The sequence below is a fragment of the Girardinichthys multiradiatus genome, chromosome 11 (genome assembly GCF_021462225.1).
Source record: "Girardinichthys multiradiatus isolate DD_20200921_A chromosome 11, DD_fGirMul_XY1, whole genome shotgun sequence".
In the NCBI taxonomy this organism is placed as follows: Eukaryota; Metazoa; Chordata; class Actinopteri; order Cyprinodontiformes; family Goodeidae; genus Girardinichthys; species Girardinichthys multiradiatus.
In genome coordinates this window covers 10,758,167-10,769,737 of record NC_061804.1, presented here as the reverse complement: position 1 = coordinate 10,769,737, position 11,571 = coordinate 10,758,167, and the positions used below count along the sequence as shown (strand labels likewise).

The 11,571-nt window shown below is 36.3% G+C and overlaps 1 long non-coding RNA gene across 1 annotated transcript; it reads left to right on the top strand.

The window, feature by feature from the left end:
• Positions 1-3,578: 3,578 nt before the first annotated feature.
• Positions 3,579-5,161, top strand: LOC124876861. Its single transcript, XR_007040388.1, has 2 exons — positions 3,579-3,693; positions 3,967-5,161. It is a non-coding gene; the product is annotated as an uncharacterized LOC124876861 (long non-coding RNA).
• Positions 5,162-11,571: the final 6,410 nt, after the last annotated feature.

Below are 11,571 nucleotides of genomic sequence, written 5' to 3'. Positions count from 1 at the left end.
GGAGAGACAGGGTTAAACACTGAAAGACAGGGCCAAGTGTATCATCTATATAAGGTGAGCATTAAGTTGTTGGCAGCAGCAGCTTGGCCAATGCCCCCCCTCCAGTAAGGTGTAGCTTCTAGGAAGACAAAAAAGAGAGAAAACATAAAGTTGGAGAGTAGAATGAGAATGTAGCAGAGAGTGAAAGTAGACATTATGTCCTCTAGCAGCCTAAGCCTATGGCAGCATAACTACAGAGATAGCTCAGGATAACCTAAGCCACTCTAACTATAAGCTTTATCAAATAGGAAAGTTTTAAGCCTAGCCTTAAAAGTAGACAGGGTGTCTGCCTCACAGACTAAAACTGGTAGCTGGTTTCACAGGAGAGGAGCCTGATAACTAAAGGATCTGCTTCCCATTATACTTCTAGAGACTCTAAGAACCACCAGTAAATCTGCAGTCTGAGAATGAAGTGCCCTGTTAGGAACATATGGAACAATCAGATCTATGATGTATGAAGGAGCTAGATCATTAAGGGCTTTATATGTGAGGAGGAGCATTTTAAATTCTATTCTGGATTTAACAGGGAGCCGATGAAGGGAAGCTAAAATGGGAGAAATATTATCTCTTTTTAATTTTCATCAGAACTCTTGCTGCAGCATTTTGAATCAGCTGAAGGCTTTTAGATGCATTTTGTGGACATCCTGATAGTAAAGAATTACAATAGTCCAACCTTGAAGTAACAAATGCATGGACTAGTTTTTCAGCGTCACTCCTGGATAGGATATTTCTAATTCTGGCAATATTCCGGAGGTGAAAGAAGGAAATCTTAGAAACCTGTTTAATATGGGATTTAAATGACATGTCCTGGTCAAAGGTATCACCAAGGAGTTTTTAACATTATTACCAGAGGTCAATTTAATGCTGTCCAAATCTTTTGATTGACTAAGCAGTTTCTTTTTCAAAGATTCTGGTCCAAAGACAACAACTTCTGTCTTTGGACAAAAGCAGAAAATTTAAAGTAATTTAAAGAGCTGTTTCAGTGCTAATGAGCTCTGAAGCCTGACTGAAACTCTTCAAACAAGTCATTGCTGTGTAAATGCTCACACATTTGATTAGCAACTATTTTCTCAAGAATTTTAGATACAAAAGGAAGATTGGATATAGGTCTGTAATTTATTAAATCATCTTGATCAAACCAATTTACTAAGGATAGATTAATCATATCTAAAATAGAGCTGATTATCAAAGGGAACACTTCCTCAAATAATTTAGTTGGGATTGGGTCTAACATACAAGTTGAAGGTTTAAATGAAGCTAATATTTCTGATAACTCAAGAAGCTCCACAGGATCAAATGTAGCACTGAGATCTAACAGAACCAGTACAGACACAAGTCCATTATCTGAGGCCATAAGAATATCATTAGTGACTTTCAGCAGAGCTGTTTCAGTGCTATGATGAGCTCTGAAACCTGACTGAAACTCTTCAAACAGGTCATTGCTGTGTAAATGTTCACACATTTGATTAGTAACTATTTTCTCAAGAATTTTAGATAAGAATGGAAGATTGGATATAGGTCTGTAATTTATGAAGTCATCTCGATCAAGCGAAGGTTTCTTAAGTAAATGTTTAATTACAGCTACCTTAAAAGCCTGTGGTACATATCCATTTACTAAGGATAGATTAATCATACCTAAATGGAGCTGGTAATCAGAGGGAACACTTCTTTAAATAATTTGGTTGGGATTGGGTCAAACATACAAGTTGAAGGTTTAGATGAAGCTAATATTTCTGATAACACAGGAAGCTTCACAGGATCAAAACAGTCCAAACACAAATCAGGTTCTACAGTTATTTCCAATGTTGTCTCACTTGCTGAGGATGAAGTAATCATCTTCGGGAGTATGTCAAAGATTTTATTTTTAATAGAATCAATTTTATTTAAGAAGAATCCCATAAAGTCATGGCTGCTAAGAGCTAAGGGAATGGATGGCTCAACAGAGCTATGACTCTGTGTAAGTTTAGTAACTGTACTAAAGAGAAACCTAGGATTATTTTTATTCTCTTCTATTAATGATGAGAAATAAGCTGTTCTAGTTTGACGAAGTGTCTTTTTATACTACAGTTGGCAATTTTTCCAGATTAAGTAGGAATCCTCTAGGTGTGTAGAGCGCCATTTTCTCTCCAATTTTCTAACATTGTGCTTTAAAGTATGTAGTTCTGAATTAAACCATGGAGCCAGTCTCCTACAAATACTTACCTTCTTTTTCAGGGGTACTACATTGTCTAATGCACCACGCAATGATGAAGTAACACTATGAAAAAGAGAATCAATTTGTGAAGGTGAAGAAACAAAATGATTGCCCTCATCTGTGTTTTTCTCTGAAAATGGCAAAATTAAAAATGGAACACATTATTTAAAGGTTGTTACAGCATTGTCTGAAAATTATCTACTCTAATGAAATTTTCTTTCAGGTGTGGAGTACTCGGTTAAATTAAACTCAGAGGTTATTAAGAAATGGTCAGACAGGACAGGGTTATGAGGAAATATTGTTTTTTCTTTACACTCAATGCCATATGTCAGCACAAGGTCCAGTGAATGAAGACAAAGGTGGGTAGGTTTGTTAATGTTTTGAGCAAAACCAATTGAGTCTAAGATAGCATTAAGGCTATATTTAGGCTATCACTTTCAGTGTCAACATGAATGTTAAAATCCCCCACTATAATAACTTTATCTGTATTTAAAACTAAATCAGATAAGAAGAGAACTGATCTAAAAATTGAGAGTAAGGGCCTGGTGGATGGTACAAAACAACAAACAGAAGTGGTTTTAGTGCTTAGCAATTTGGATGAGGAAAACTAAGGATTAAATATTCAAAAGAGTTGTAGCTATTGATTGGTCTGGGACCAACCAATAAATCAGACTGAAAGATGGTTGCTACTCCTCCTCCTCGCCCAGTATTTTGAGGTATGTGGAAATTTACATAATTAGAAGGAGCTGACTCATTAATAGTAACATAGTCCTCTTGCTGCAGCCAGGTTTCTGAGGCAAAATAAATCTGATTGTCACAAATCAAGTCATTAACTAACAAAGTCTTCAAAGAGAGATATCTTATGTTCAATAAGCCACATTTAATTGTTTTATTTTTCTTTTCAGTCTGAGTTTTCATTATTTTTACGAGATTTTTTTATGAGATGGTCTGCATTTGGTTTCCTCCTTTTAGATAATTTTTAAAATCTATTCCATTTTAGACTTGGGCAAGACAGTGTCTTAATAGGATGTTACTTCCCAGGATTCCTATGCTAGATGTTTTAGTTTATGTTTTCTTGTAGATCTGTTTTCTCCCTGTTTATGTTCTTTTGGTGGTTTCATTGTTTACTTTTTTCTGTTCACTTACAGTAGATGTTTTCAATTAACTCCCTACACTCTATGCTCATCTGCGTTAATTAGTCATTCTCCCTCAGTTCCCTACAATCCCTCTTTCACCAGCTGTTTCTCATTCCCTTCTGATTAATTCCTTAAGTTCATTGGTCCAATCTCCACCCTGCCTCAGTATTTATACTCACTGGTTTCATTATTTTCCACTGATTTCTCCTGGTTACTACCCTGTTTGCTGCCTGGCTCCATGTCATTTGGCCGCATGCTCCTGCTATGTTCCTGCCCATGTCCGACACCTGGCTGTGTTCCTGTACCCGGTCGTGCTCTAAATCGGTTTGTTTTTAAATCTTTTTTCATTTTCCCCGATGGTCTACATTTGGGTTCTACCTCAACACATAACAGCAACCTGACCCTTTGTTAAAAAGAAACTGCAACCTAAAGTTAACAACTTTAATTCTGCTGTCCACAAGCAGTTGTGATAACTGACAATGAGTCATTTACAAAATTGGACAATCTTTAGCAAATCACAAAGGACTGATTGTGTGGATTGTTGCAACAGCATTTATTTTCCCCTGTGATGTCCTGTGTTTGATTGCTGTTTTTCAGGTGCTTTGCAGATCCTGATGAGCTGTGCTAATCATCCTGACTGAGACTACCACTCCATATTGTTTAGTTTGCGTTGTGCACTGAACAACCTCTTTAAAGCAAATGAATGCCTGGTTCAGGGAAACAGAAGCACTGAGCCAGGGATGATTTCTATGGGAAAGACAAACTGACCGAGTACACAAAATTAAAGGCAGCAAGACCTAAGTCAGTGGCACTATGTAGGAAATAGATACAGTTAAACACAGACATACTGAGCCAGGGGTACCTTTTTAATAGTAAAGAGAAACAAAGATTACACAGGGTTAATAGCAGAAATATATCCATTAATGGGTTTGTCTTGGAAAAAGAAAAGTGTATATACAGAAGCATCAAATCAGGATTTCCTTTTATGGAAATATTTCTTAGATAATTCCAAACATTCCAGAAGCCCAAATCTACTTTCTTTCTGATATTACACCTGGTTTGCTCACATTTTGTTGAACTGTGCTCTGCATATTTCTTCAGCCTAAAAAGTTAACCGCATACCACGCATACAACATCTGAGGGCCCATAATGGTCCATAGAATCAAGAGAACTGAGATGAATAAAATTCAGACCTCTTACAATAGTTTTTACAGCAGGAAATAATACATTTTTAAGAGAAGGTGCCCAGTGTCAAATGTCTCATGTGTTCTTTTTACTTTAACTATATTAAGCCTAACCCTTGGGCTAACAGCAATTTTCATTGTCTTGTGGTTTGCTTCTGAAATACCAAACATTAGAAACTTTGTTTTTAGTATTTTTTTTTTTTATCAGAGATTACTTATCTTTCATTCACTAATTTTACTACATTTATGATTAACTGTGTTCCTCTTTGTTGTGTGAGTCCTTGTGTTTCTATATTTAGGCCTTCTTTTGATCTTAATTGTAGTTTTGCTTCCGTTTGGAAACTTAATTCAACTTACCTTAATTTTTTCCCTTGCTACCATTTGCCTGTATTCTCATTCCTTAAAAAAGTTTATTTAATGGACAGTTATTTTAGTTTTTCTTGAACATCTTAACTACCTTCAGTTATTTATTAATTCTAGCTAGTAGGTTTTGTAGATTGATTTCGCCTGCCTGTTTCCCATGAGCAGATCTTGGTTCAGACTATAAACGTGTATTGTTTATTGTAGTTCTGAAATTAAACTTTCCACTTTCATGTTGAGAAACTTTATTCTCTCTTGAATTATTTACCAAAAAGGCCTCTAAAGAACTAAATGTTTTTTCAAGCCCTTCTTTTTAAGATAACACCTTAAATGACAGGAATATCCCCTGAAAGCCTTAGATTATTTTCCACATGCATTTCACTATGCCTGCAGTACCATGTAACATGCAGGCAAGTAGGTTGAGATAGGTTTTTACATCTAATGTTAAGAAACAGAAACAATTCTACAAGATTGGGTAAATTGAATATGCTCAAATCCAGCCCTTAATTCTATCTTTTTTCTAATTTTAACATTATCCCTTTTACAGGCAGAGCAAAGAGTCTCCCCAATGACCACCTCCTTCTTGCTATTCTTCCCTGCAGACTACTTGTGCTAGAAGTTTAAAAGCTCCGTGGTATTGAAGCTTTTCAAATGTAACACATTCACTGGGTTCTGCTTTAAACATTTCATCCACGCACTGGTGAAGATGTCTGACTTATCTTTATAGTATTTTAAATAAAAATAAAACCTCTGAAAGACATCATCTATGGATGAAAGTTCAGTCAAGTTGTAACAGCGTCCAGTCTTGTTTAAGAGCTCTTCATTGTGCAGTGAGAACATTGATTAAGCTTATAGCCTAACGCTTTTAACTTGGTTGTCGATGGCATTGTAAGTTAGAACTGACTCTTACGTTATTAGTTCATCATACTTGTATCAGCCCTGTTACAGACTGGCAAACTGGCCAGGGTGCACCCATGTCCCACCAACTGACTGCTAGAGAAATGCACCAACCCTCAGAAGACCCTGCAAGGATAAGCAGATCGACAGATAATGGATCAATGCTTTTATCAATTTAAGAAATAGTTTCCTGTTAGTCTAAAATTCCTTTGACTCCTAATAGCCTATAACGTTGACGGAGCTATCCTCTCATTGCTCTTTCTTTTCAGAGAAGATACTCCTGGCTTGGTGATTCTGAGCTTAGCCATTGACTGATATTACTACCAATAACTGTTATCTCTATTTTGTGAACCTTTTTAATACTCTAGACTAAAGAAAAGTGGGGTACCAAGAAAAAGTAATGGAATTTTGAGCTTTCCAGCTCTAATATTGCACAGACAGCACTTACATTGTAAAGATTCCTGAATTATTTGGATTTTTTTCTACAGAAAGTACCACAATATTGATGATTCTAGATGTGTCTCCTTCCTGAATGAGACGATTGGCAGTTACTGCTGCCCTTAATCTTGAGTATCTTTTGTTTCTTTCAATAGAAAATACTCCTGGCTCCTGACTTTGTTTTTACCTGTGGCTCTTTACTGCATTAAGCAATTGACAGAACTATTGCTGCCTTTTACTGTTTGTACTTTGTTTCCCATTCCTATGGAAAGTAATCCTGGCACAGTGCTTCTGTCTTTCTCTTTTGTGTGTCCCCTTCCTGTCCTCTGTACCTTAAGCCGGTCTCTCTGTGAAAAGTTACTGGTTTCTCTCAACCATGACCAGAAGCTGCTCACGTTGAGGACTTGCTGAAAAGTCAATAGCTCCATGCAGTCAGTTGAGCTTTCTTAGACTGATAACTTTTTTGTTATTCTTTTTTTGCAGCACCAGTGGCCTTTATTTTTGTTATTTGTTTATAGGCAGAAAGGAAGTGGGGTGGAGAGAGGGAAAAGACATGCAGCATGCAGATCTCTGGAGTTAGGACTTAAACCCAGGACAGCTTCATTGAGAACTAATGCCTCCGTATATGGGTCTAGCACTCTACTACCATACCGTGCACCTCAACCTAGACTGATAACTTTTTACCAACTTTGATCAAGTGAATTTTGCCACGCACATCTTGTAAAGAACCTTGTAACACAACAGACAATCCTAGGTCTGTTTCTCACCATTTACATGCCACTTCCAGACTTTCTTATGCACATCCACAAAATTATTTGCCATTTTCCCATTGTTAATAACCATAAGGTTTAACAATAAATTCATATTCAAGTTTTCTTTGATAACTCAAATTACTTTATTCTTCTGGGTTCCAGGTCTAGCAGCCTATGAAGTAATACCTCCACAATCTAGAAATAACATTTGGTTTTCACCTCGGTTTTGGTGCACATAGGCAAAGACTTTTCCATTATGGGACAATCTACATAGATCTTTGCCAGGCAGCAAGATTCATTACTGGGACAGAAAGTCCCAAGCGTATCTACCACATGCTTGCCTCTTTAACATATCTATTGTTAGATTTCAGATTGATTTTTAAATAAAACTGTCCACCTTCAAAGCCTTAAATTATTTTGTCTCCAAGTACTTTTGCGACCTATTGACCCAAAATGTACCATATTGACGACTGAGATCCACTGATTTTGTTCTCCTAGGTATTCTGAGGTCACTGTTTCAAAAAAAAAAAAAAAAAATTAAACCACCTTTTTTTAAGTCTCTGCTCTTTATATTTAGGTACACTAAGTAGAATCAATCTCTTTAGCAATCTCATTCATTTCTTGCACTTTTTCAAACACTATTTGCTTTATTTTTGCACCAGAATCAAAATCCAGATTGGATTAAATATAAGAAGACACAAATAGTTCAGCAGTGATGATGTTTTATGTGGGCCATTTGGGCAGCTGCCCAGGGCAGCATTAGATAGAAGAGAGCTAAATCATCAGATAAAAACCGAAGTTGTATAAATGTTATTTATGCATGTGCACTCAGTGAAGAGTTGGCGTCCCCTGCTTGCTGCTTAGAGTAGGGAGATGATTTTATGTGCATGGTGCAGGACTGCACTGCATTTATTCCGCTGAAGAATTTAGATGATTTGTTGCAATTTAATTGGTTGGAAGCAGCAGAACGTGGGGCTTGCCCAGGGCACCATCGGGGAGAACCACCTCTGATGTAATGATTTTCCTTGCTTCATCCACAAACACAGGATGTGCAGTAAGGATCAAAGAGACAGAGGAAAATATTTCTGGTCCTGATAAGATTGAGGCGCTTCCTAGACTCAAGAAACATCATCTACTTTAGTCAGGCAGGAATAACGTTTATGTAGATATTTTTATGCTCCCCTGCAGAGTTTAAAAGGTAATGATTTATTCCTTCAACTGATTCAAACAACTGAAGTTGAAAATTATTATACTGTAAAATATTTCATTATTTCAAGAATCCAACTGAAATCTGTCAATAGCTAGAAAACAATCGTGAATCCTATTAGTGAAAATTATCAGCTGTTTCTGGATTAATTGATGCCTTTTGAAAAGGTTTCTTATTATCAAGGTATGACACAACAATGAACTCATTATTGGGAAAAGCAAACAGCTCTATCAAGATCTTCACAACCTTATTGTTGCAAAACATACTGATGGTGTTAGTTACAACAGAGCTGGCTAAGGGTGCCTTGGCCTCCAGTTTAATTATATTAAAACTATTACAGCTAATTCTTAAACTGGATAAGCAAACATTTATTCAAATGTAAAGCAATACATAAATTGTCATAATAAGCTGATGAAAATTAAAAAGAGAGATTATATTTCTCCTATTTTAGCTTCCCTTCATTGGGTCCCTGTTAAATCCAGAATAGAATTCAAAATTCTCCTCCTCACATATAAAGCCCTTAATGATCTAGCTCCATCATACATCAGAGATCTGATGGTTCCATATGTTCCTAACAGGGCACTTCGTTCTCAGACTGCAGGTTTACTGGTGGTTCCTAGAGTCTCTAGAGGTAGAATGGGAGGCAGATCCTTTAGTTATCAGGCTCCTGTCCTGTGGAACCAGCTCCCAGTTTTAGTCCGTGAGGCAGACACCCTGTCTACTTTTAAGGCTAGGCTTAAAACTTTCCTTTTTGATAAAGCTTATAGTTAGAGTGGCTTAGGTTATCAGGGAGGGAGCCTTCCTCCCTCCCTGTTGGATGGAGTAAGGGGGAGTCAGGTTTAGCCTAAACCGGCTCAGTTATGGTTGAGGTGCAAACACACACCCCATTTCTGCTACTAATGACATTGAAGCTTCAGTCATCTGGAAATATAACCAGACTTGTGGAGGTCTAAAATTCTCTTGCTTATATCTTGATGAATTTCATTTTATTTTAAAGGCAAAACAATCATTAATTATTGTATGTAAACTTCTGAGTTTGAAGAAAGGAACATAAAATGCTCTACCAAAAACTTGCTTTTATTATTCTAGCATTTAGCAATGATTTTTGCAATCCTTACCGACTTAAAACTAGAAACATTTAGTTTAATTTAATATAATAACAGACAGGGGAAAAAAAAGATTAAGTGACTTTTTTATATTGCATGTGGTTTCTTGTATACTGTATGTAAGTATTTTATTTGGACCCTTTGTGAAACAGGTCAAATTTACAATGAATTTAAAGGTTTGCACCCAATTCTTGTTTTTCTTTTTTGTTTTTAGAAAAAGCATATGCAAAAAATAACTGCTCAAACAAGCCATTATAAGCACAAAATTATTATGACATCCATGCCAGTTAGTGATGAGTATTCAAACATATGGCTGGAGCTGTGGCTACAACACAACTGTTGATAGAAGGTTAAAGAGCTAAGGAAAGGAAAGCTAAATTTCACTTGTCTGTGTTTGGTCTGTTTAATTTGACCAGAATGAGGGGGAAAAAAACAGAGTGGAAAGAATACACGGATGAACTAGTTGCCCACTCTTTGACAGATAAGGGCAAGAGATTGGTGGACTGTGGAAACTTTCCTACAAACTAACTGGACACTGAAAGAAGGTCCATTTCCAGCTGAACATCTAGGTTGTGCACCGTCAGTCACTTTAATTAGCAATCCCTCACATGGCAGCAATAAATCAAGTGTCAACACTAGCTGCTTGGATGGAAAAGCTGTTGGCGATAACAGCCGCCATGCCAGATCATGTAGTTGTCTTTGCTTTTCAGACACAGGGAAGGTCAGTCGCAGCTGGTAAAGTGAGCATAATTAACCTCAAGGGGGCTGGGCAGCAGGCAAAAACCTCAGCCCCTAAACGCAGATCAGACAGCCTGGAAGGTGAAAATTCAGTGGTTTGGTTTAAATGTGAAAGACATGTATGGGCTAAGAAATGAGATGTGTGATGCCAAACTAATTCATGTGTTTACCAAAAAAGGATTTGGTTTTGCAAAATAAATGTTAAAAGGTAACATGAGGACGTCAATTTTCTGTACTTACAAAGTCTAATAATCAAATCACTTTTAACAAACCACTGAAATCTTTACTGATGTTTCACAAAGTGCTGAAACCGGACTTCAACTTATGCTTGGGCATTGAAACAATTATAAATTGTTTTTTTTTCCTTATTGTATTTATTTGATTTTCATGCTTTGCAAGAGAATTTATAAATGGTGTTGTTATAAAATTAAAATATCTCCCACCCCAACATGAAACAAAATAAAACAAAAATGTTGCTCTCTTATTCACACAGAAATTCTACAAGAGTAAATTTCAAAAACTGCCACAGCATTGCAAGATCCCTTAAACCAAATATGTGTTATACACAAACCAGTTACATTCCCACATAAGTAACCAATGTACCAATGTAAGTCATTTTAATATAATTAATAAATGGCTTATACATTTCCTTGTATAAATCTAGTTTGTTTTTAATGACATGTGCTTTTTTATTCCATTGTGCCATTGATTTAATCCAAGCTCCAACAGTAGGTGGATCATTCTTTTTCCAGCTAAGAGCTATACTTCTTTCGGCTTGTAATATTGCAAAATATATAAATTTGCACTGCTGGTGTGTTAGTTGAAAATTATTTTGGTATGCATGTAACATAATCATTTTAGAATCTAAATGGGGTAGGGTGAGGGGTGGATACTACAACAACAACATTGTGTCTTGAAAACTTTCAAAGTGTGGACAAACCCAAGAGGATTTTGTGTTTCATTTCAGTGTGTTATTCTGTATTTTTCCACAATTTGTATAAGATTTCACAACCTTTTAAAATCATTTTTACCACATCTGTACAAATTGTTCTATTGGTTTTACCTCCATTCTATCACTTTTTTAAATTAGTTTTTCCATGTCAATTTTGTTGCACCAGTGTGCCACCATGACCTATTGGGTTCTGCTGGAGGTTTCTGCACATTTACAGTCAGTTTTAGCCTTTTGTTGACATCAACGATACTTTAATCTTCAGAGAGGAGGTAAAGGGATTTCTGTGCAGCACACAGGGCCAATTTGCCCAATAACTTCAACATTATTAAATCAAATCATCATATGAAAACTACTTTTTCTCTGTATTTTCTCTATCATTGATATTGAAATTTTCTTAATAATCAAACATATTTAATTCTGACAAACAAGTAAAAACAGAAGAACACTTTAAAGGGGCAAAATCTGCCAGTTCAGTCTCGTGTCATCTAAAATCAGGTTTAAAAAGCTCGCTGTGACAGGGGAGCTAGAATACAGAAAAACATGAGGCTTTTGGTTTTATTGACACAAG